The sequence below is a fragment of the Aythya fuligula genome, chromosome 2 (genome assembly GCF_009819795.1).
Source record: "Aythya fuligula isolate bAytFul2 chromosome 2, bAytFul2.pri, whole genome shotgun sequence".
Lineage (NCBI taxonomy): Eukaryota > Metazoa > Chordata > Aves > Anseriformes > Anatidae > Aythya > Aythya fuligula.
In genome coordinates, this window is record NC_045560.1 from 130153418 (window position 1) to 130177757 (window position 24340).

At 40.3% G+C, this 24340-nt stretch overlaps 1 protein-coding gene across 2 annotated transcripts in view; it reads right to left on the bottom strand.

Moving 5' to 3' along the window:
- PAG1 (phosphoprotein membrane anchor with glycosphingolipid microdomains 1) overlaps positions 1-24340 on the bottom strand; it is a 102253-nt gene that overhangs the window by 63070 nt on the left and 14843 nt on the right. For both annotated transcript variants that reach the window (XM_032182613.1, XM_032182612.1), the window contains exon 2: positions 13734-13793. The gene's annotated coding sequence lies outside the window, so the exon portion shown is untranslated. The remainder of the gene's footprint in view (positions 1-13733; positions 13794-24340) is intronic.

Sequence of the window (24340 nt, forward strand, 5' to 3'; positions counted from 1 at the left end):
CAAACCAGAAATCATTTTCTGATGTGTGGATATGTGTGAAGAGTTGAAGTTAATTTAGCGCACAGAATGCAAGACCCCATATTCTCCCTTGCATAACTTGCCTTATGAGGTTATAATGATTCATTTTATTTCTACCAAATCTATGAATTTGCTTTCCTTCACCTCCCCTCCTCCATTTACGATTGGTTAGTATGCAAAGGTAATGCATTTTATTGAAGAAATAAGGAAGGTCTGCATTAAGTCACGTCTGCTTCAGAACTCAGTTGACTCCCCACCAGCTGGAATCTATTATTTGATTAAAAATGTTGTTGTGCCAGCTGCCATGCAGCACGTTTCACTACCCAGATTCCTGGTGGAATTAAATCCATATTAAAAATGTAGTCTAGCATGAATCAGCCTCTTGTCAATATTAATGCATACCTGGAAAATGAAAGCATTTAAAAAAGCAATCCAACTCTCCTAGAACTGGCCAACTCAACCTCTAATGCAGAAGGTGCTCAGTGGGGAAGAAATTCAAATTTCACATATCACAAGGTAGTACTGTCGTAAGGCAATGTCCTAATTATACCCCCAGGTTTGTTTTTCATAGTGATTTCTCTTACCATAAAAACAAACCAAACTTTCCTTCCAATAGAAGCAGTCCTGAATTAAAGGTGGCTGCTGAGTTTTAAGAATTAAAAGCAAAAGCTTTTTTATTTCACTCATATTGTGAAGTATTTATTAGTAGAGGGTAATTATTAGGGAATTTGCCCAGAGCAAAAAAAAAAAAAAATTTATAGTTCAAGCCTATTACTGCAAATTTAGAACGTGAGACTATGTCAGGCAAAAAGCCCATTTAATTCAAGGAGGATTTCTGCCTGGTGTGGACTGCAGGAATATGTGCCAAGAATATATGCTGTGAATAAGTACTGAAAATGTTGCTCAGTTTCTTGCAGTGCAAGATAATCAAAAGCTTTAAGGCAATCATTTGCAAAGGCATGCTTAAAGAGCCTCTAAACAGGAAACACAGTGATGGCATATTGATAGGACTGATTTTTCTCCATCATCTTTTCCAGCTACCTCAAAGCAAGTTGCAGAGTACAGTTTCAGTATCTCTCTAAAAAAAAAAAAAAGGAGTCCATCAGCAGCACTGAAGAATGTTTATGTTCAATGCTAGGTTTGCAGTTTGCTTTGTTCAATGGAAATACAATAAAAAGTTCTGATAGCTTCAGATAGCTATAGTCTTTTAATACACAAGAGATAGTCTCTTAACATACAATATAAGAATATACAGAGATAAGGCTGAAAGCCCAAGCCCACATCCTTTCCTGATCATGTCAAGGTAAACAGTACTTTCCTTTGAAAAACTGAAGAAGTAATACATGGATATTAAACTGATTAACATTAGTCAATCTAAACTCCCAAGTAGCAGTTAAGTTATACGAGGTGAAAAATAAGTGGAAGAGAATATAAAAATATATAAATAGATATATAATATATCTATATATCTAATATGTAATAGAATATAAAAAGAATATACAGAACTAAGCATAATTGGGTGGTCAAGTCACTACGGAGACAGCTGGTAAAACCACGTTTGCTTAAACTGAACTGATGGCCTGAGAGCCCAGCTGAGAGTCACCCAGCACCCATACCGTGGAAAATGCCACCGTAATGGGCAACTTTGCTGACAGTGTCTGCAGAGAGGCAAGTTCCCAACAGTGGAGTCCCACCAGCACTGAACTCCACTTCATCTCTACACAAGGATTTACACATTTAGACATGCAGCAGTTCAGACTCTCTGAGAAGAAGACAAACAAGAAGAAACTAACTTTGCTACATCTTAGAGATCTCCCTCTCAAATCCATTTGAATTCAGTTTGGAAGAACCTGAACTATGACTTCAGATTTTATGGTGTTAAATGATCTATGTTTCCAGATCCACATTATGACTTCCTCAATAAGCAATAAATATATTACTTCATGTATTTTTAGAGCTTTGTACATTTTGACTTTTCTCTCAATTACCTCTTTCACATGAGTAACAAGTGCTGTACTGTGTCCGTATCTATGTTTCTTCAAATGCCAATTAGAAATGCATTACACACACACACAGATGAAGATCCTGCACATACAGATATGCAACGTGACAAACAGCAGACACATGGTAAGTAATGTTTATGCACTTTTCCTATTCACTAACTTTCCTGGTAGCATATGCCAGCAACCCCAGTTCACCCTCATTCAAAAGCTTAACCTGTCAAGGTTACATTCCCTGTTTCTGTTGCAAAAAATGAAGACATTTTCCACGCCAAATATGTAAAGTACCCAGACCTAGAACAGCACCTGCTTTGCAGAGAGAAAGCAACAGCTTATTTAAAGACATCATGAAGACAAAACACCACTGAAAAGGAAGTGTGGCATTTCTCCTTGGCATATGCTAGTTGTCTCAAAAGTGTCACAGACAATGATATTTAAAATAATGATGTTCAAGTCCACCAAAAAACCAACACACCATACCTTTAGAGACGGTGTGATTTCAGGAAGGGAACACCATAACATTCTATGTAATAAGAGTACAACACCCAGATTTGCCAGCAGAGACATTAAAAAATAGGTTAAACGTCAATTACTTAGTATTCCTACCCTAAATGGTAACTAAAACTTTATCCTTTACTCCCACCCCCCCACCCCCCTCCCCTTTACTGGCATGTATTGTGTGTAGGCCCTACATTTCAATAAAAGGAAGCAAATTCATTTAACAGCACACTAGAGAGTTTTTATAAGATATGCAATCTACAGGAAACCTATGTCCCTCAATACATATTTGTTGACTAAATGTGTTACTAGCATTAATATAACAGTTACTGAAATGATAAAAGATACTGAAGTTTAACTTACATTTTAAGAAAACTACTGAGTAGTAACAGCAGTGAGGTATTTTATATTAAAAAATATTTCATATTTTTGTATTATTATTATTATCTGAAACCTCTCATTTCTGGTGTGCCCCAATGCCACCACCCATACACCTCCTGTGTCTCAATCCTGCTCACAAGTGGAAGAAAGGAAGTGAAGTAGGGTCCCTGCTCAGCCCACCATCCACCATGCACCTTCAGAGACCCCAATCAGTCTCCAGTCCCCAGCCTGCCCACCTCACCCCTTTAGCTCATGTTGCCTTTGTTGCATAATCTGGAAGGTCTAAAATGAAAGTGGCAGGAGACCTGAGATTGAAGAAGGGAAGGGTTATGGCTGAACTCATGACACAGGTTCAGTACCTCCTTCTGTCACAGAGCTTGCAAAAATGCCTGGCAAACACCCCATCTACACTCAACCCTCCCATCTCCCAAGCCTCTGACCTGCAGCAGTCTTGAGCATGCACCTGCAAATAGAAGTGCTGGGAGATCTGACTAGGGAGAGCTGATACTGAATAAAGAAAAATGCCACGAGCCCTTAAGAAAAAGGGTAAGCTGTACTTCAGCCCAGACATTCAAAATTAATAGAAATATTTTTGGAGCATTTTTTATTAAAGGCATATGTCTTCATTTTTCATGTTTGCTATGTGATAATAGCATTCCTTTTCCTCACACAGTGCTGTGAAAAAAACTCTGGAAGTAGCAAAGCACTGAGCCATCACAGTTATTTTCTCCTGGATACATTACAGTACCATCTAGGAGTCACAGGACAGGATATAGGCACACTGTAGGCTGTGCTGATAGAGAACAAAAAGATGGTTCTTGTCTCTGAGGGTCACATTCAAACATAAAACAAAGGATAATAAATGGATATGGATGGTTCACGAGGAAACAGGAGGAAACAAAGAGGCAGCATCACTGAACACAAGAGGCAGTGGCTGTAACTCATCACTAACCTACTTTTTTTTCCTAGGGATTATGGCAGAGGAGATATTAAGAAGGGATTTAAAAGGAGAAAATGAGGTTAAGTGTGTTGATGTCTGCTCAGAGCTCATCCTTAACTTAGTAACAGCAAAGAACAAAGCACACAGATGCTGGTTTGAACACATGGTAAGTCAGTGATGAAGCAGGTATCACAAGTGAACTGGAGTAGACTTATGGATAGATGTGCCGGAAGGGCTTTGGATAAGAAATCAGGATGCTTCTTCTTATTATTATTCTAAGAGAGAGTGATGATTTTTACTGAAATGCTCACAAGAAAATGATTTTCTTTTTACATCTAATTTGAGTAAAGTAAGAGCTATACAGGCTTTATGGGGACCATGCTTGGCAGTGGACAGAGAGGTGGCATTGTTTCATGACCACGGATATCCCTATGAAACATGAAAGAAACGTGACTTATAGTTCACAACTGTTTTTTAAAATCCAGGATACCATTAGCTAAGTTGTTTGTTTTCATGAGTTACTATCTTCTACTCCTTAAATACCTGTTTGCAAGAGCCAGAAACTTCTCTGCTCCACAACTGTTTTGGTCTTTTAGACATTTGTTTATTTACATATGTTCTACCTGCTATTTAATTCTGTTGGAAAATATTTCAGATAATATTTTTTCCATTTTTTCCTTAGCTCAGCCATTTTGCAAAGTTAAGAAACCAGTGGAATCTGGGGGGGAGTCTGAGCTCAGTAACAAGTCTGTGTCTTAAAACACGTTTGACTTTCGGGTGATAATCTCAACAGTAATGCTGCCTTTTATCTAATTGATCTGTGAAATCAGACTAGTGTCTAATGACCTCCCAAAACATCTGTTGTACTGTTTAAGGGAAGGTATTTCAACAAAAACATGTTGATATTTGGTAAATTATTGTTCAGAGAAAAATAAAGGTAAAAGTAGAAAAATGCAGAAGACATCTTTCCATCCACAAAGTTTTTAATGGTAGTTTCCAAATCAATTACCCTACATTTAAAGTTCCAACAAAACATCAGAAAAAAGCAATTTCAGGACCACTTCATAAAAACAAAGGAAGCCTTTTCACCATACTGTAATTAGACAAACCTTACCAACAAAAGGTCTGTTTAACACATGGATCGCCTCTAGTTATTTAACAGAATCACAGAATTGTAGGGGTTGGAAGGGACCTCAAGAGATCACCAGGTACAACCACCCTGCCAAAGCAGGTTTCCTAGAGCAGGTATTTTGCTTAATACTCTTCCAGAAGTTAAGGATCAACCCTGGAAGGAAAGCTGGTAGGTAACAAACTAGCTAGCTAACATGCCGTTGTCCTGTACGCTGGAAGAGAGCATGCTGGTCCTCAGTGCAGATAACAAGAAAACTGCACTGGGTCCAGCCTGGTCGGTCTTCCAAGGTGGGCAATCCAGCAGAGCAGCCAGCAGCAAATAGCTCAGGCATTGAGAGAGGCATTGCTTTACATCTCCACCAACTTGGATGGAGATGCTGCGCTCCCATGAGGACCTGGCAACTCATAAATAACTAAATGTACATGTCTCAGTCTGGCGCTGAATTCCACCCTGCAACTGGGTACTGGAGCTCCCCTCAGACTATGGCGCCTTGGAAGGCTCCTATAGGATGCAACTTATCATACAAGCTTCCCAGCTAGGTTAAATGGACCATGTCCTAAAAGTAGCTACTTCTCTCTGCCGACTACAGGGAGACCTCGGGTGACCAGCTTCGCTGCAGACATCCTCCGTCTGAGTGTCCTGAAGAGCACTCCAGGCTGGTGAGGCAGAAAATGTGTGTATTCATGTTGTAGTTCTGGGGCTGCATATTAGTCGGCTCTCAAAAGCTAAAAGTTATGCTCCTGACAGCTGTAATGACAGAACTAAATTAAGAAAATAGAGTTCAGAGAGGCAGAGAGATGTGGCTGAGCTTTGGATGAACAAACCTTATTAACTGACCAGCTACCATCTCTCTAAGCAGATTAAAAGAATTATTATTACAGCTCTAGTTTAACGGTTTGGAAAACTGACATTTAAAGTTGCTGCTTAACGTTCAGATATTCTTAATGCTGTGCAGTAAATTCGTTTTTTGACACCTGCTTGTACATACACGGTAACTCTTGCAAGCTAATGGCAGCGTTCAAAAGTATCGGCAAGAGCAAATCAAAATGTATGCCTTTTTCAGAAACTAATTATTTTTGTGACTTCATGTTTTTATCAGATAGCAACCATAAAAAACATGCCCATTGCAACAAGAGCCCAGAAGAAAGTCATTTATATTACAATTTCTTCAGATCAAGTCAAATGAAATTAGATTTCGAAATCCACAAAATACAGTCGTACGAAAACACTGTAGCATCTCTTCGTATGCCAGAACACTGCATGTGAAAGTTCATATATTTGATTTCTCAGAAACTACCTCTAAAGTATCATGTATTTTCATGCTTTTTAAGGCCATACCACTTCCTGGAAAAAAATAAAATAAATAAATAAAAACAGAAATCGTGCATGCTTCAGGCAGTCCTACATATTCTAGCTGGACATAGATTACGCTGTCCCAGTTGAGTGATTTAAAATTGCATTTATTGTGATGTTTTGTGATTGAAGAGGCCAAAGCCTCCCTAGGGGAAAACTATAAGGTGGTCTGCAAACCAATTTAAGGAACACACATTAATTTCTTAGCTTCAGAAGGTTAATATGTGCCCTGGTTTCACTTTAAATAATGCCACCCTTTTATTAACCAAGGGAAAGACAGTAACTTTCAAGTCTATCGAGTGGAAAGAAGGTTTTTTGTTATTGTTCCTGTTTTCTTTTACATTTCCCTCCCCTCTCAGAATATGCAAACCAAATTTCAGAACTCCCAAATCAAAGTACCTTCAGGTTCAATGCCAAATACTAGAGTCAAGAAATGCCAGTACAAATTTAGTTCAGCTCCCTTGAGCTTACACATCAAGATTAAATATTTAATTACATGATGACATGCAATTTTTTCATTACCTGTGTTCTAAATAAAAGCAAACAAATTCTGTAATGACCCGGCAAGATATTCAGATCTCCATCTCATTTCAAATATATGACCTCAGTAATTAAAATTACACAAGCATTTACCTTGCAGAGAGACATACACAGTCAGGTAAGAATTTTCTTAAGAATACACATGAGTTTGATCTTTTCCTTTTCAGTGGACAAAACATTTTTGGAAATAAAATGCATCTTCCACCAGCAAATACTGCTTGTCACTATGTTGCCATCTAATTCTGAATGAACAAAATCAGCAGAAATCTCCTTTTGCCTTATTTTTTCAAACAGGTCAATCACAACAAAGAGCTTATCAAAATATTTTAACTCCCATTCTAAAAATACCTGCTATTTATTATTTGAATCCGCTGTACAGACATTAGTCTAATATTCAATTAGAATAAGTGGTTATGAATCACGCATATTTTGGGAATTTCTGACCCAATGCTTGGGTTTTAAATATTTATTGATAAAAATATTGTATTTCTAACAGAAATCTACATACAAACGAGCAAATTAGGAGAGTGGCAATCCTGCTTTATGACTTCGAGGTGTCTGAGCTTGGATATCTGCCTTCTCTGCCGACTTCCACCTTGGCTCGGATAATTGGAATAAAGATGAATGAAAATTTAGGCCTGCAGTTTTAATAGTAACTATTTGTTATTTAAATTTCCTTTTCTGCACTGAACGATTGCAAGAATGTGTGCTCAGAATTAAAAGGCTGCTCTTTAGCATCAGCACATTGATTTCTTGGGGTCCTTGCAAAGCTTTTCACATTGTTTCTGGACTGGAGATATACACCCCTCTAACTGCCTGTCAGACATCATTTCTGCTTTATGAATAAATAATATGATGCCCAAGGGAAGCGTTGGTCTAAGACAAAAAATCAATATGTGTCTAGCATGTGTTAGGCCGTTGTACAGCTGAAGTCTGTCTCAAATATGTGGAGTAATTTTAATAACAAAACAAATGCTCTCTAAACTGAGCTTAAAGGAGGGTTATTAAGAAAGCACTGCCACTATTTCGCTGTGTATCCCATTTGAAGAATAATAATATGACCCTCTTAAAATGCAAATAGATATTCGTATTGCAAAGTATTTGGCAATTACTTATCTACAAATTTCTAATATACATGTTACAGAGGTATGGAAGCAACTAATTTTTACTTTGTTCCTCTCGGAGCAGTTTTGGTACGAATTTGTGTAATAAAGCTATCTGCTACTACAACTGCCTTAATTTATATCTTAAAAATATCCTCTTCCAGAAATGCTTTCTATTTTTACAGAGGGCCTGGGATCAAAAGTGAAACAAAAGCAGGGCAAATTAATCATTCATGCAGCTCCCTAATCGCCTTAGTCATTCCTGCAGTGTAAGCCTATTTCCACACCCAGCACTGGTTGCAGATCCAGCATCCATCACCAAAGTCACAGTGATGCAAACCCATCGCAGGAACACCTGAACCACTCTACTTTTTCAGTATGGGTCAAAATAAGACAACTTTGCCTACTGTCACAAGGGAGGTCTTTAATTCATTTATACTACAGCTGAGAAGAGCTGCAGTCTCACAGCTCCTCATCTCCCCAAAACATCTCCTTTCTGCTGTGTTTCTCACCAAAGTCAGCCTCACACATGAAGCCTGTGAGGACATGACTGGGGTGTTCTGCAAAAGGGGTATAAACCTCTGGTGTTTTTTCTGAGCAGCTTTGAGGTTCAGCAGATCAGCAACCCAAACAGCACCAGAGGAAGAAAAAGAAGAGGTAAAGACAAGACAGCGAGCTGTCATCAGACGCATGAACAATCTCTGAGACCACTGTCTCCAAGCCAACAGTGTCTAGCCCAGGGACATTGCCCTCAAAGGTCTTTTTCCCCTCCACCACTGTGCAGACCTCTCAGTGCAGATCCTCCCCCTGGGAGCATGCTGACAAGGCAGCTCCTCCTGCTACATTCACATAATGAAAAGCACAAACTTCATATATTTATGACCTTTGCAGGTTGAGGAGCTGCAGCTGAGTGCCCTGGCCTGAGGGTGGTTAGTGCTGCAGGAGAGCTGGCCATCTGGAAGTGCAATCTAAAGAAAGCAGAGGAAAAACCTGATATCTTGGGGAAAGAAACCTACAGACATGCAGAAGCTACAGCTGAGGTGTTCTGAGGCTCACACTGAAGGACAGCATAGAAGAGCCCATCAGCATACATACAAAACATTTCTTTTACCAAATAGAAGAAAATGCAATGGTAAAGACATGGAGAGGTGGCTTTCCAGAAAAAGAAAAATCCAGGAAAAAGGAGAAGGATCAGGATGAAGCTCGAGTGTATTTTTATTGATGTTGAATAAATGCAAACCCCAAACCACTGGTAGTGTTGATGCACTGTTTGTGTTTAAACGTTATTAGGGAAGTAAGCGGGAAGAGAACTGAGAGCTGAGCAATTATTCCCAAATTACTTCAGGCACAGGAAGGCTCCAAATTCTGAGCACCAAACCAGCACATCCTGTGCACTGAAGGGGCTCTGGGGGACCTGTGTGTCCTGCCTCTCTAATGACGGGCAGAACTGGGATCCTGATGGTTCTTCCCCCGTCCTGATGAACAACGCTATGTTAGCAAGCCCTCTCTGACCTGCAACCAGCCAGCACCCTGTCCTTCACACACACACCTCCTACACTCATCACGTCAAGGCTGGACCTGAAGACCCAGTGCAGAGACACAGGAATGTGGCATACCGCGGTGAAAGCTGTCCACTGCCACCGTGTGCCCCAAAACAGACCTTCTCTTGCTCCCCCCACATGATCCTGTGATTCTGTATGTGCAGGCATGGTGCTGAGGGACATGATTTAGTGATGGGACTTGGTAGGTCAAGTTGGTGGTTGGACTTGATCTTGAGTGTTTTTTCCATGATTCTGTGATTCTGTAGTTCCACCAACCCCTGGCTGACAGGGCCACGTGGTGTAGGACACTCAACCAAGGCACGCTTGACTCAAAATGCCTTATGTATGGGGCAGCCCCTTCCCTGCTGGCAGAAAGCAGCGTAATTTTGCTGATGGTTGCACCAAAACTATCCCAGACTCGTGAGGGCCATAGAGCAGATTTTATCACTCCGGTCGCTGCTGATCACAATGAAGAATAATGGGGCTATGCAAAGCAAGCACACTTCAGCAGAGCAGAAGTAGGCAGTGACGTACACCCCATGCCACCAACACGTCTGTCACATAGCATGAAATTACACCAACGTGTGGTATGGGAGAAGGACACCAAAACAAGGAAGGGTTTTAAGCTGCAGGACACAGCTAAGAAGGAAGCTGTCACCCGAACTGTGAAATTTGTTTAGGCATTTCTTGAAGAAAATTAATACATTTCCTCTGATAGTATAAAACCTGCAATTTGTACAATTATTTACATTTAGCTATGCTTGAAGAAAAAAAAAATTAAATGCATCTTCTTACAAATAAGAACACAGATTTTCAATTAAAGTTCTGAGCATTTTTCCAGAAATAATAAGAAAACTTGCTTTCTAGGTCAGCAAATGAAGCAGTATTGTGAGCTGAGTTCAAAGGGCAGCCCAGCGAGTACCCAGAAGACTTTGCCAAAATCCTGCAAGGGATCTCCTATTCTGGAGGCAAGAGATTTTGATAACATCAAGGAAAATCTGAATTAAAGACGAGGCCCAGTTTTGCAGCAGTCCTCTTGTGTACAATATGTAGTATGTGAAAACTGCTGCCAGATGCCCACCTTCTCTTCCCTTCTGTTTGGAAGTCATGTTCAGAAGATGGCATAATTAGACTATCAAATACAGAATGAGCAGCAAGTTTGAAGCTCTGATATTTTATTATATATGTAGACAAAAAAACATGGTATGACGCATATTGTCAAAAAATACCTTAATGCTATTTTAAATGATCAGTTATGCTTCCTAGAAGTGACACTGGCCGCAGCCTCTCCACCTCAGCGTGGTAGAGCCATACCCACCCAAGGGGAGGAACCCCTCAGTGAAATAACCAGACCCTTCTGTGTAGGCATTGCAGCATCCTGGGGTGTGCTTTCACACTGAGAAACCCTCAGCAGTGTAACTGGTTGAAAGAAGTCCTCAATCTAACCACCTCCCTAATTGCTAGCCACACTTGCCTTCCTGACCTCAGTCTGAACACACTTTCTTCAGCCACTCTAAACTACACTAGCCAGTTGACCCAGAGCTGGTTCGTTGTTTTTAACACAGCCAAAAATCCCACACTGCCAGGGTACAGTTTGATGCTATTTCTCCAGCAATAAAACTGGCTGAAAGGATCCTGACTTTACCACTCAGCCTCACTCAAGGCAAAACAGCTGCCTCTGGGTTGTACTACAGATGGGAGCAGAGAAGTAAATCCAGATTTTTAAAAGACTCTGAAACCCCACCAAAACATTTTTATTTTTATTTTTTTCAGCTCCAAGATTCTCAACTTTTTTGACCCAGAAAGAAAAACCACTAGACCTACAGCTGTACTCAGATGATGTAGTCTGGCTGTCTAATGCTGATGGGAGTATTACACAGCATGATAACCTGCTCACAATTCCTGATTTCCTGTGCAAGAGCTCAGCATATCCAGGTCCTTAAGAAACGTAGCAGAGTCATCGACACATTCTTATTGCAAACAGAATTTCCAAAATGATGAGTGATTCAACAGGAAAGAGAAAGACCCCTCACCTTGCAGAGGTGTTTCATTTCCAGATCTGAGTATCATTCACAGAGAACAGGAGTTTGGAACTAAAACACTTCATCTCTGACAGATTAAAGACAACTATCACAATGCTCTGGCTTCCACAAGGTATTAGAAGCATGGGTAATATTAAATTGATTTTATATGGATTTTACCTTTAAGGTGTCTGGCCAGGTTTGTTGATTTCTATGTTAATTTTAAAGGCAATTACTACCAAGAAGCAATATTTCCATCAATTATACACCAATTATATTTATGTATTTCACGTGGGCACAAGATCTGGGACTGAAGCATCTCTGAACTATGTGTGGATAATAAAAAGAGACTCAGAGAGGGGCTTGGAGTATATTCACACAAAATCATTCACTGTAGCTTAGGAGATAGCAAGTCAAACAAGTTGTGTAACCCAGTATGCTACCACAGGTGTGCTCTCAGCTTTTGGTTCTCAAAAACAGTTAAACCATTAAGCTTCTCTCAGCTAATGAACTTTCCTTTAGAAGAAGCTAGGAACATGCACAAGGTCAGTCAGCATGATGTGGTCACCTTGAAAGTTTTTCACTTGTGGTCTTATCAACATGCTGGAAGTGAGGAATACCAGGTTGGTATGCCCTAAAATAGCATTGATTCCCTGGAAAGTTTCAAGGCTATCTTTGTGCTAAGAAAGGGACTTGGAGTGTTCACAGTATTTATCAACTGAGCCACAAAGTGAGTGCACTGCATACAACAAAATGAACTGCACAAGTTAACACCTTATATTCAGAAAGAACTGAACACCCTATTCAGTACTGATAAGCCCTTGAGAAAAATCTGTCAAACTACAAATACTCACTCAGCTGACTGGCTAATAAAGTCAAAACAGCAAACACTAGGATTCACTAGCTTAAAAACAACAACAATCCACTATGAACAAGAAAACCTAATTTTATGTAAAGAAGGTAGCTTCTAGTCTAGTGATAAGCCTGCAGGTCACTAAGCAGCTGTCTGTCCTTCTCCTCCCAAAATAAAAGGTTTCTTCTTTTCCTGAACTCAGTTTGGTTAAAAATAAAAACAAAACAAAACAAAACAAACAAAAACAAAAACAAACAAACCAAAACAAAACAAAAAAAAACAACATATTGTGAAAGTGCAAATGACTGCCAAAGCTTTGGAAAACAGCTCTTTCTCTCAAGATTTATTTGTTAACTTGCCATTTTGAATAACCAGAAGCATAGGTTTAGCCCTACCGCCACTAGATTCATCTTTTGGTCCAGTGCCACATTATCACTTACTAGAAACAGCCACACAACAAAGTTTGGGATACTTTTTCAAAAACTGCAGTTTTTGAAAAATCAACATCTGCTAGATGTTGGGAGATCTTAATTATTTAAATGGCAATACAGTATAAAATTGATTTTGTTCAAGTCTCATCAGAGCTCCAGAAATGAATGAAAGCAGCACCCTATATACTGAAGACTTGATCTCACTGGTCTCCATACAGTGGTACCAGGTACAAATGGCAGATTGCATGCTCAGACTAACTTCTTAACTACTATATTATTCTCTGTACCTTCTGACATCCTGCTTTGTAACTTAACTGTGAAATACGAACTCCCACCTGTCTATTTTGTTATTTGTTTTCTGTCCATATATATGGAGACCTCATTAGCTATGCTTTCAGAACAGGCTTTGAAACAAGCAAAAGCAATATATAGATCTGTAGTATCTACAGCAAACAGCAGCAGAAACAGCTTTTAAGAACTTGGCAAAGTGAGCAAAGATGACAATTTCTGATAGGCACCTGTTGCTTTCCTTAATCAAAACAGACCTACCAAGCAAACCTCCCAGCACCAGAGGCAGATAATGAGGTAAGGAAAAGCTTTCTAAATAAGCATGAAAATAAACATATCCAGCTGATTTCACCTTTTTCAGCTGGGACTGGAAGTACTGCTTCTTAAGACATAAAAAGAACTGCATTTTCAGAATATATCATGTCTTTATTTTACACACACACATCTTACCCAGCAAATTATGGGTCACGAAGCTGTTAGCAACAGCTTCCGTAAAAGCTATTTGTAGTATCACTGCTACCCAGTGTGATTGCTTAGCACTGGCATGCTCATAAATTGCAGGTGTCTTCATAAAGTTGAACTAAAGCCAAGCTGACCACCACAGGAAACAAAAAGCAGACGCATAAATAATTACCTTGGAGTCTCTGTAGGGCTTGATGATTCAGTGATATATGGTATTGACAAACGTTTCCTCCTAGACAAAAAAGGAAAGAAAATTTCACAGCTCTGAACAATTATGCCACACTATGAGAAAATAACAGAGAATATACATTACCTCCTGTTTCTTCAAATTTAAAATCATATTCAGAGAAAGATACTTTTAGAAAGAGTTTTCCTTCCTGTACTTAAAATGCCCCAGTATAACTAATATAGTTTTTAAACTCATTATTTTTGTTTAATATCTTCTGACTTTCAAAGATCTTATGAAGAATTTAGGCTGAGAATTTTGAAATTTTTATTCTCTCATCTATGTATTGTTTCCAATAGTACGGATTTCATGGACCAGATCAGAATGAAAGGCTCATATACATAAAGTTAGGGTAGTTTATACCCATGCAGTGACCCTTAGAGAGGTTTCTGAAAAAAACAAACAAACAAACAAAAAAACTAGCTTGGTTTGTAAATTGACAGAAGAAAATACCTTCTTTTCTCTGGATGCTTATTCCAAATGTAAGGGGTCTTACACCTTTAACTTTGTAGGGAACTGGTTTGCTGTATTATTGAAAGACTAGTTTAAACCAAAGTTGGAGCACATCTTCACCAGTTGGCTTCTTCAAATGAGTTATGACTTTCCAAACTAAATTAGCTAAAGCTATGGTCCAACTTCTCAAATAAATAAGGCTATACAGTGCTAACCAGTAGGATTAGGAATTCTAATTACTGCCAAAGTAAGTGGAAATAGATTTAAAATAGGCTAGTTCTGAAGGAATATGCCATTTCTTCTATGCCACTAATTTTCAGAAGAGATTCATGTTTCTAAAGCAGCTTAAGAAATCAGGGATCCTGTCAGGCTATCTGCCTGCTCAGACCACAGAAGGATATGCTGATTCAATTACTTTCTTTTGACGTAAGCCCAAATTATAATTAGTGTAAGCACATATTACAACTCAAACCCTTTGCACAAAGAAATAATTTATTTTTTTGCAAGCATTAACCAGCTGTTTTGCTAGTTCAGGCCTCCCCATTACTGGTATAGTCTACTAAAAATAATGCAGTGCAAGCTACTACAGAACTGTTGCTTGGTTACATTCTCAATTATCACAATGCTGGCCTTACTCACTCAGTGTCAAGGTCAAAGCAATTGTTTCTTTGCTTTAATGATGAAGTATCCTGTTTATAAAAATCTTATCTGCTTCCTACTTGGTAAAATATTGCACATTTCAGTCAATCATTGGTGCCTAGTCCTGCAGAGAGACAAAGTGTGAGAAAATGACCTGCAGCATTAATTTTTGCCCTTAACACAGATTTTTTTTTCCAACTCCACCCAAAATGTCAACTGCCTCACAATGACACAGGCATCAATGTTACCAACATTTCTTTCCTTCTTTGCCAGGTAAATGTGGCAGAAATGCGTTAACTGTGTATTTATTGCAATTCTTACCCCATCCAATCACAAGATAAGCAAAGTGGCAATTTTTAATTAGCATGCATCTCTAGCCAGTGCTGTAGGGAAAGCTAAAGCAAGCAGGAATTTTCACATCGGTTTTAAATGTGCAAAGTTTTTGGTCCTTTGCCTCTGAGGGCAGGTGTCTGGCTGCAAGGACTGCAATGCTCCCCAGGCTACTCTACACTGCTGAATATTTCATAGCCCCTGAGAAACACAGCTGTAATCAACGTGCCAATAATGAAATGGGTGGCGATAATACAGCAGAGGTAAAGTGCCCCATTAGAAAGCATCATTGCTTTGGCTGCTACTGCAGGATAGCTGTAACAATTTATCATATTATTTGATAAAATAATAATGCTATCAGCTATGAAATCAAAATGAATGTTATGCCAAAAAAAAAAAAAAAAATTAGAAAGTGTCTCAGGGGGCCAACATGAATAGCAAAGAGAAAAAATCAGGACGAGTGCCAAAGCAAACGCATTCAAGACAGAAACTCCACTAAATGTATTAATCACCAACGCCAATTACATACATGCACGTCTAAGCTTAAGGAAGTTAAAAGGAAAGGCTTTATAAATAATGACACAGAACAAGCAAAAAAAAAAAAAAAAAAAAAAAAAAGTTAAAAAGTAGCAAACATTTTTATTTCAATTAAAGTCTGTAGAATAACCAGCTGATGCCCTCGCTTCTTTGTAACCTCAGGTGTTTACAGTCAGGTCTGTATTGTCTGGTGCTGGTCAGTAGTGAGAGACAGTGAGAGAAAGTCCAACAGCAAGACTACTCTTGGACATTTCCTGGAGATAATGCCATGAGCTATGATTAAGGATCTCATGTTGAAAAGCAGGATGACCCAAGAGGTGAAACAAAGTGGGTGAATATCAGGATGTACCCATGAATTGTGCAGGGAAGCTTCACAGAGAGCAATTCTTCTCGCTTAAGAAAATTCCCCCCAAACCTGCCTGTCCCTAACACATAAACCACCCTAGGTTTCTGAGAAAGGAAGCTCTGACTGCCTATAGAAATGTAAACTAATGTCACAGATAAAGCTATAATAGGTAGGTGGTGAAAGGGGGAAGGTCATCCATCAAGAGCCATGTGGGTGGACAGTGAGGAATTCTCCATAAGCATCCCTATCCCCAAAGATGACCTATACACATCTCTACTAATTTGGATTGATGTGTGGCTCAGACCACTAATTCTCTACCCCAAACTGCAATGATGAGCATGGGTAAGCTGGAAAAGGCATGGTCTGGCTGTAGGAAACAACTTTCTCCACACCTCCTCCAGAGCAAGGGGAGTAGTAACTGAGGCCAATGTGGGCAGAAAAGGGTTGAGGCTGTTTTCCCCAGCATACATTTCCCCAGACATCAGAGGAAACCCTGCTGAATCATGGCCCCCATGGCTGTAGTCTTTTCACATTCCCCTGCCAAGCAGTCACTGACACCCACAGCTCCTTTCTGACACTGAAGTGGCCTGCAATTAAGTGAAGGCTGATGTTGGCTCCCTTTGTTACTTGCTCAAGCTCACAAGACTAAGCTGAATGTTATTCCCTGAAATTAAAGAAAGGTTTGGATGTGAGACTGCTGGTAGGTTCACTTGCAACACTGCGTGTTGCAAGGAGAAATCTTGACAGACGTGAGAAAATGCTCAATGGGATGCTGCAGATATGACTGAAAAGAGAAAGCTAACAATAGTGGGGGGAAAAATATTACACTATTTGAGAAAGAACCTCTATGTTAAGGAAATGTCAGCCTAATCATCTTTTATGTGTTTTAAAAAGTATTTCATAGAAACTACAAGAATCCAAACCCAAACACTTTTGTAAAAAAAACAAAAAACAAAACAAAAAAACCCACAACATATACTGATATATATTAATGAAATAATAAACATATTCTCTTCTTTCAGTCCCTTTGTACTCAGTATGTTCTCTATATGCATACTCTGTATTTTCATTTCTTTCCCCACCAGCAACAGACAGGCAAGGTGGACAGGTTTAATATTGCCAAAAGAAAATCTGGCGTACACATGTTCAGTGCAGCAGGGGGAAATCAGCTTTCTCTAACATCCCAGAAACATCACCTGTCACTCTGAAAGAAAGGGGTGTCTCAGAGTGATACTGCACTGGAGTCATTCCCATGCTTTGATAATCAAAGGACTCCTCCTAGTGTTATATTCCATCTGCCAGAGAAGAGATCACACAGATAGACCTTCCAGCCAGATGGAGTCACCAGAAATTCTCTTCATCTATCAGGAAGCTCAAACACAATTGAGATGCTTTCATTCATATTCTGCTTTCTCTCTTGCAAATACTCAAAGATAAGTTGCTCAGACAAACTCAGAGTTAGACTTTAAATGTCACAGGCAAATTTTCTGCAGCTCATTTTTTCTTTCATTTTTTTTCCCCAGCATGAAATAATTATTTTTATTAATTCACTGGGGATCACGCCTTCCTTTTAGTATCTAGGCAAAAGTGCAACGTGACAGACAGACCCTGGACAATATAAGGTTGGTGGAGCTGTTCTTTTAATCGCCTCATTAAACATCCAGAAATCTATTTCAGTAGTTGCAAATTTTGTGCAGTATTGACAGCTGTCTTCTGTGTGTCAGCATCCCAATCTGACCCTTCTGGGATGACCATGGTGATACAGGCTTCTGTAATTTGTGAGGTGGCTTTCATTTACATATATAGAAATATATATATGTATGTATATAGAACTAATTCTGAAGGAAGGATTATACATATATAGATATACATGTGCAATCCTAACATCAAGGGTTTCCCAAATAATGCCCAACTCCAAAATGGGGCTCTCATTTCCAAACTGACTCTTTTGAGATGCCAGGGCAGGCAGCAGTTCACTGCTCACCCAGCTCTTTCTCCTTGGGTAACTGAGAGCCTTGCAAAATTTGAAGCATCATATTAAATCTTCCAAGCCTATGTGTTTGCCAACATGTTGAGAAAAAGGACTTGGAAGATGGTAACAGCATTTCCTGATGATAAGTAACAGAGGTGAGGCTGGCAGCAGCACTGCTTACTAAAGCTGTCTGGCACTTCTCTCTTGCAGAACCATTTTCAACTGTTTAAAAAATGCAGCCTCATGCTAAATTTTCATTAAAACAATGCTTGTGTTTGTGAAAATAAAGCCAAAGAAAAATGTCTTTCCTTGCCCAAGTTAAAAGGTCTTGGCATCCTTTTCCTTTGAGAAGCTCCAGTATCTCTGCTCTTTGAAGTAGGGACTTGACATGAACCAAGAAAAAAGCTTTCTGTCAGAGAGATGCTTTTTATTGCACACTGAAATGGAAGAGGCCTAATACTGTGAAAGCAGGAACAACAGTAAAGAAACAGAAGAGTAAGGAAAAGAGAGGAAAATCGAGACTAAGAGATGTGAGGGGAAGATAATGGATGAGAAATGGCAAGGAAATTTGGCTGCAGAGGCAGGGAGAAAAGCAGAGTAAAGGAGGGCATGAAAGTAGGGAGGAAGGAGAGTGAGAGAGTCAGTCAGTTTAGGCAAAAGCTAAAGAGAAAAAAAATGAGTGAAAAAGGAGATTGGGAACCATTTGTATGAGAACAGGGTGAACTGAGATCCCTCCAGTTGGAACAAGGGAAGTCTGGCAGTGCCTTGGCAGAGGCAGGAGGACACAGGGCAAGGGAGGCAGCAACTGAGACCTGAGAGGCTGTGTGAGAGGCTGGCAGCAACAAAGAGTCAAGAGAAAGCCAGGAAAGTAATGTAAGACCATTTGGGGAAAAAGAGAAAACATACAGATTGAAAATACGAAGAGTGGCTGCAGAGGGAAGTACACTTGGGAGAGTTGTAAGAGTGAGATGAGGCAAGAATAAGGCTAAGAAAAAGATGAGCAACGCAGAAGTGGAAAGAAAACGCATGTCTAGTCAAAATGAGGTCAGAAAATACCATATTTTGTCAGAAATATCAAGAAGAGCCTGTACCATTAAAGCATATTCACCTTCACAGCCAATTCTGTGAAGGAGTGCAGGTACACAACCATAGGACATTTTGGGAAAAACTGGTCTAGAGCATTTCTTCTGCTTTACCTCATCTCTCAGCATTGCTGGCACCAATAGCAGAAAACAGTAAAATAATATATGATATGAATGACATGATACTGTAGTACAGTTCTTCACAACCATGAAATGCTAATGCTTTGTTCCTGTTAACGATGCTATCCTAATTGACATTAGCTGTGGATTTTGTTCAAACTGTCTTTTTTAGACATGCCAGAGGCTTGAGAGGTCTGCCATAGAGCGTCCTTCCTGCCCAGGGAAAACCAGGCAGGCCTCATCTCTAGGTGCTGCCTCTCCACAAACCACACTGCACTGGGGCGAGAGAGAAGAGAAAAGAAAAGGGGGGGAAACATTTCCCAGTCTCATCCTGATGGGTCACACATACAGCATCCCCAGATCTGAGTGCTCCTGGGTCCACTGGTGTAAGCATGCCCTTAATTATTGCCATGGTAACTGGTAAGTACACAACCACCCCTCCTCACGCTGTATTCTTTTTGTGCATTTTAATTCATGGAACTGGCACACAGAGCCCAGGAAAAATGACTGTGAGGCTTATTTATTTACTGAAGAAGCGAAAGCAGTGGTGCTGATGATGGCTGCTGCTAGAGTTATGGATGCATCAGTGTAAAATACTGCACTGAAAACCTTTCCCATGACCCAGCACTGAAGTAGTTTTTAAAGCAACTCAGCAATACACTTAGATGTCAACAGCAGCCTCTTCAGCTACTGGAAGAAATTGGGGGGGTGTGGGGGGGAAAGGGGGAGAGATCTCACCACTGTCTGAAGCAATAGTTTTAATAAAGTCTAATTTCACATAATAAAGCTTAATTTCATGTAATTGTCTAGAGAAAATTCAAGGGGAGATCCTGGAGGGTGGGGGGAAAGACAGGAAAGGCCAGAGAATAAGCAGCAGCCTTCCAGTCTGCCAAAAACATAAAAGCTGATTTCCTTGCATTCCACCTCCTCCCTTCATTACCCATTAATGAGGTTTCTGTGCCCAAATCAAAGCTTCAGGCATCACCTTTCAGTCCTCACATCAGCTAGAGAAGTCCGACTGTTTACAGACACTGAAACTCACCATACAAATAAGTACCTGGCAAGAGTTGGCTCTATGTACATGTAGCTTGGAAAAAGCGCAGGAGAATGTGAGCCTCACCGCTTACTCATAGCACAGACCAGCGCAAAACAGATACTTTTAATAGCAGCATCTCATTTTTCTGGTTTCAGAATAAAGCAAACAGAATAAACTCACAAAGGCTTTCTCCCAGGACTCCCCCCGCACCCTGCAGACTGTTCTCCAACAACATGTGATCTGGTTCACGCCTTTGGAGCCAAACAACCAAGTAGTGTTATGGTCTCACATCCAAAGGCCTTCCCTCAGCAGCACCACACCAAACTCATGCCACTCATCACCTTGGGGCTGCATCTCTTGCTTCTGAAACAGAGAAGCCCATTTCAAAAGCTTAGGCGAATTTGAGAGTGTTTTATATCAACTAGGGATTAGATGATTTCCTGCAGACTCAGGAATATTGTTGCCACAGCTTCTACCACTTCTTTTGTCCCTCATCTAACAGCTGACTTGCTACCCTCAACTGCTCCTTTGCCTACACAGTCCCAATGTGATGGAAATAAGGATGAAAGACTAAAGCTCTCTGTGTCCCTCTGAGTAAATCTCCTATACCCAATGTATTACAGAAGAAAATATATACTGGAAAGAACTCCCTCCAACAGGGGGGATTTTTGTGGCTGCAGATTGTTCCTCTAAAAGTAAGATACAGCAAGGTGTAACTAATGAAATGGCTAGTGGCACAATAGCCAACGTGCTCCCTTGCCCATTATTCTAGACCCAACTGCGAGGCACCATGGGTACCTGGTACATTTAAGAATATTATCCAAATACCCTTCTCTTTACTTTCTTCTTAATGGCATAAGTTGTCTGTGGAATACAGAGCGCAGCAGATGATCATCACATGCTACAATCTCAGCAGACTTGCCTTTAATCAAGCAGCACAGCTCAAAAAGGCATCTCACTAAGAAAGTACCCTGCACCTCAGCCACAGAGAGTTTGCTCCAGGAAATCTGCAGATGAAGCTGAAAAATGTAGCAATTTAAGAGGAGCAAAATTGGACAGCAAGAACATTCACCTTTTATCTGAAAATGATTCACGAGACACCCCTCCAAAGTGTCAGACAGCAGCAAAGCAGTTCATCCACTATTGATAACCCAGCATTCCCCAGCCATCAATAGCCATTTGAGTACTCTTAAAGTAGATTTAGCTTCATCTTCATTATTTTCTGTATTGAAAGACCAGGGACATATTCATGGATGTTTACGAAACGGCAAGCGAGCAAAGTATTGTATGTTTTATTACACTACCAAAGAAAAATCTCGTTCAGACAAAGCTAGCGTATAATTTCTGTCTCTCTAAAAGCTGGAAGGCAATCATTAGCATGCTGGATCTGGCAAGTTCATATTATCTATCTGGTAATTACAGAAAGATGGAGAAGCCTTCAAAATATACCCTCAAATTTCTGCATTTACTACACACCTGATCAAAATACTACTACCATTACCCAAATTAGCACATCTTTCCCATAAACCATTACTCAGAACACATTAACATTAATATAAAATGCATCAAATAATTATTACAGGCTGTACCCACTACATTTTATCTACCCTTCTGACTTCAAAAGTAAAAGCTGTACAATGACAACCTGAATGCAGGAAAATACTTTATTGACAGTGATGACAAGCTAGGTTTCACCGTAATTTGCTGGCTATTACTAGCCCAAATGAACACTACAATACAGCTCCAGTTTTTCAAAAATGTATACCATCAGTCAATGCTATTCATACCGCAGCAGTGTCAACATGCTAGATGCACACCAAAAGATAATCCCGTCCTCCAGAGATTGCTGTATAAAAGGATAGAAAGATGAGAGACAAGGGAGACATTAGGACATACATATGCATTCATATACAACGTAATTGGGATGACTGGCCTGTGTCTCATTATCTCATTTATTCATGCTTCAGGTAAAGCACAGACAACGAGGTTAGGGGAAGATCACAGAAGCTGGGGTAAGATGGCTATCCAAGGAGCTGGAAGAACAGAAAGAAAGCAAACTGAACAAGGAAGGAAAGAACATGAATGAAGAGGTTCAGCCAAAAACAGTGCTTAGGGATTAAAAACAAAACAAAACAAAACAAAACAAAACACACACACACACAAAAAAAAAAAAAAAAAAAAAAAAAAAAAAAGCACAAAACCAACACTCAAAGCTGTACAAATACACGTCTAAAGCCAGTGGAATCAGGACCATGCTATTTGGTTTCTGGATTATCCAGACTCAGAGTTTGGTGACACCGGGGCAGCACAACACAAACACAGGGCTGTCTCCAGCCCAGTGAATGCAGCAGCTTTGCACAGAGCCTCCTACATTATTACGGGGACAACGACACATAGACCAGGGTCCACACTGGTGCTAGGCCCAGCCCCGACACGTTCCCTGGCCAACAGTAGGCCACAGGAGCACCTTGACTTGCTGTGACAGATCAAATAAAGCTGGAGTTGGACAGAACCTGTGCCAAACTACCAGAGGGCTGTCACACCGGGTTCCCCTGAAAATCCTTGTCTCTCTTCTCATCAACCTCTTCTACCACTGCCTGAACAGTGGAGAACCCAAATCGTAAAGTTTGCCAAAGCAAAGACACAAGGTTTGTGCCTAAGGTTAGAGAGAAGCTTCTAATCCAAACCAGGAAACAAAAATGGAGTCAATCCCAGCTGAAGAGCACTTCTGAGTTGTTGTTCAAGGCAGTCCCCAAGCTTGCTGTCAGAACAAGATTCAGCCGCTGCCTAGTTACTTGTACCACGGCTTTCTTCATCACTGCTCCTGCTCAGGACTTCTACCACCAGTTTCGCCTCTGAAGAGTGTTACACCCAAAACCTATGGCCTCCAAGGCAGTCTGAAAAAGGAAAATTCAGCTCAGGCTCACCACATCGTTCAATGGTGCCTTATCTCCTAGGGATTAAAGGCAGCTTCCAGTGCACTCCTTCTACTGAAGGGCACCGTGTCACCACCTGAATGACAGGGACTCTTATCTCCCCAGCTTACACACCATTTTAATTGCATGGGGGCTGGCCGCCTGGTCAGGGCCAGTGGAGATAAGGTGAGAAGCATGCCTGAAGCCATTTGGGCAGGAGCTGGAGGCAGCCTCAGTGGAAACCCCTTCCCGACCATTGCCCAGTGCTTTATTTATGTGAATCCTTAGTATAAGACAACGATACAAAGACTGCAGTAAAAACACCCAAGTGCATGCATCCTGCTCAGTGCTAATTCCTGAAACTAAAGCAACAAACAAATAGATTCAATTACCGAGGTAGACGCTAACCCAATTCAAGAGGATTGGTACATATGTTATAACAAGATGCTGGGGCCTCGGCCTGATCACATTTACGTGAAAAAATCATTTTATGCAAATCTCGTATCCTGCATGGCCTTCACTTGTGGATAAGAAAAACAGTGGTGTGCAGAGATTCACGATGCATGTCAGATGGGCAATTTAAGGTAAATCATACCATTCAGTTATGCAAGACATATAACCTGGGGAGAAAGTGTGTAGCTTCAAAGTCATACATTATTTATAAATAATACAGCCATCTCATGAAATATCCAAAAGGCTAACCATCCATTTTTTTCCATTATTTTTCTTCAGTTTCAGAAATCAGGAGAGAACCTAAAGATGAGCATTTACCAAGAAACAGCTAGGTTTTGGGAAGGATGGATTTGCACAGTGAAATTAGTTACAGGCTTACAAAGAGCTCTGCACGAGCTGACCACAGCAGGATGGCTGTACCCACCTGTGTGAGAGGAAAGGAGAAGGCAAAGAAAGCCAGCTGGAGTGTGCCAAGTAGAGAAACTGATCCCCAGGGAGCTCTCAGCCTCCCAGGACTATCACCATTCTTTAAAATCACTTCTTCCTTTCTGCCAATTCCTTTTTTTTTTTTTTTAAATGTGAAATCCAAAAAGGGCAGTGCAGATTCACAAATCCCAGCTGCAGCATCCCAGCACGTGGCATGCTTTCTGTCAGCAATGCTGCCTCTTCA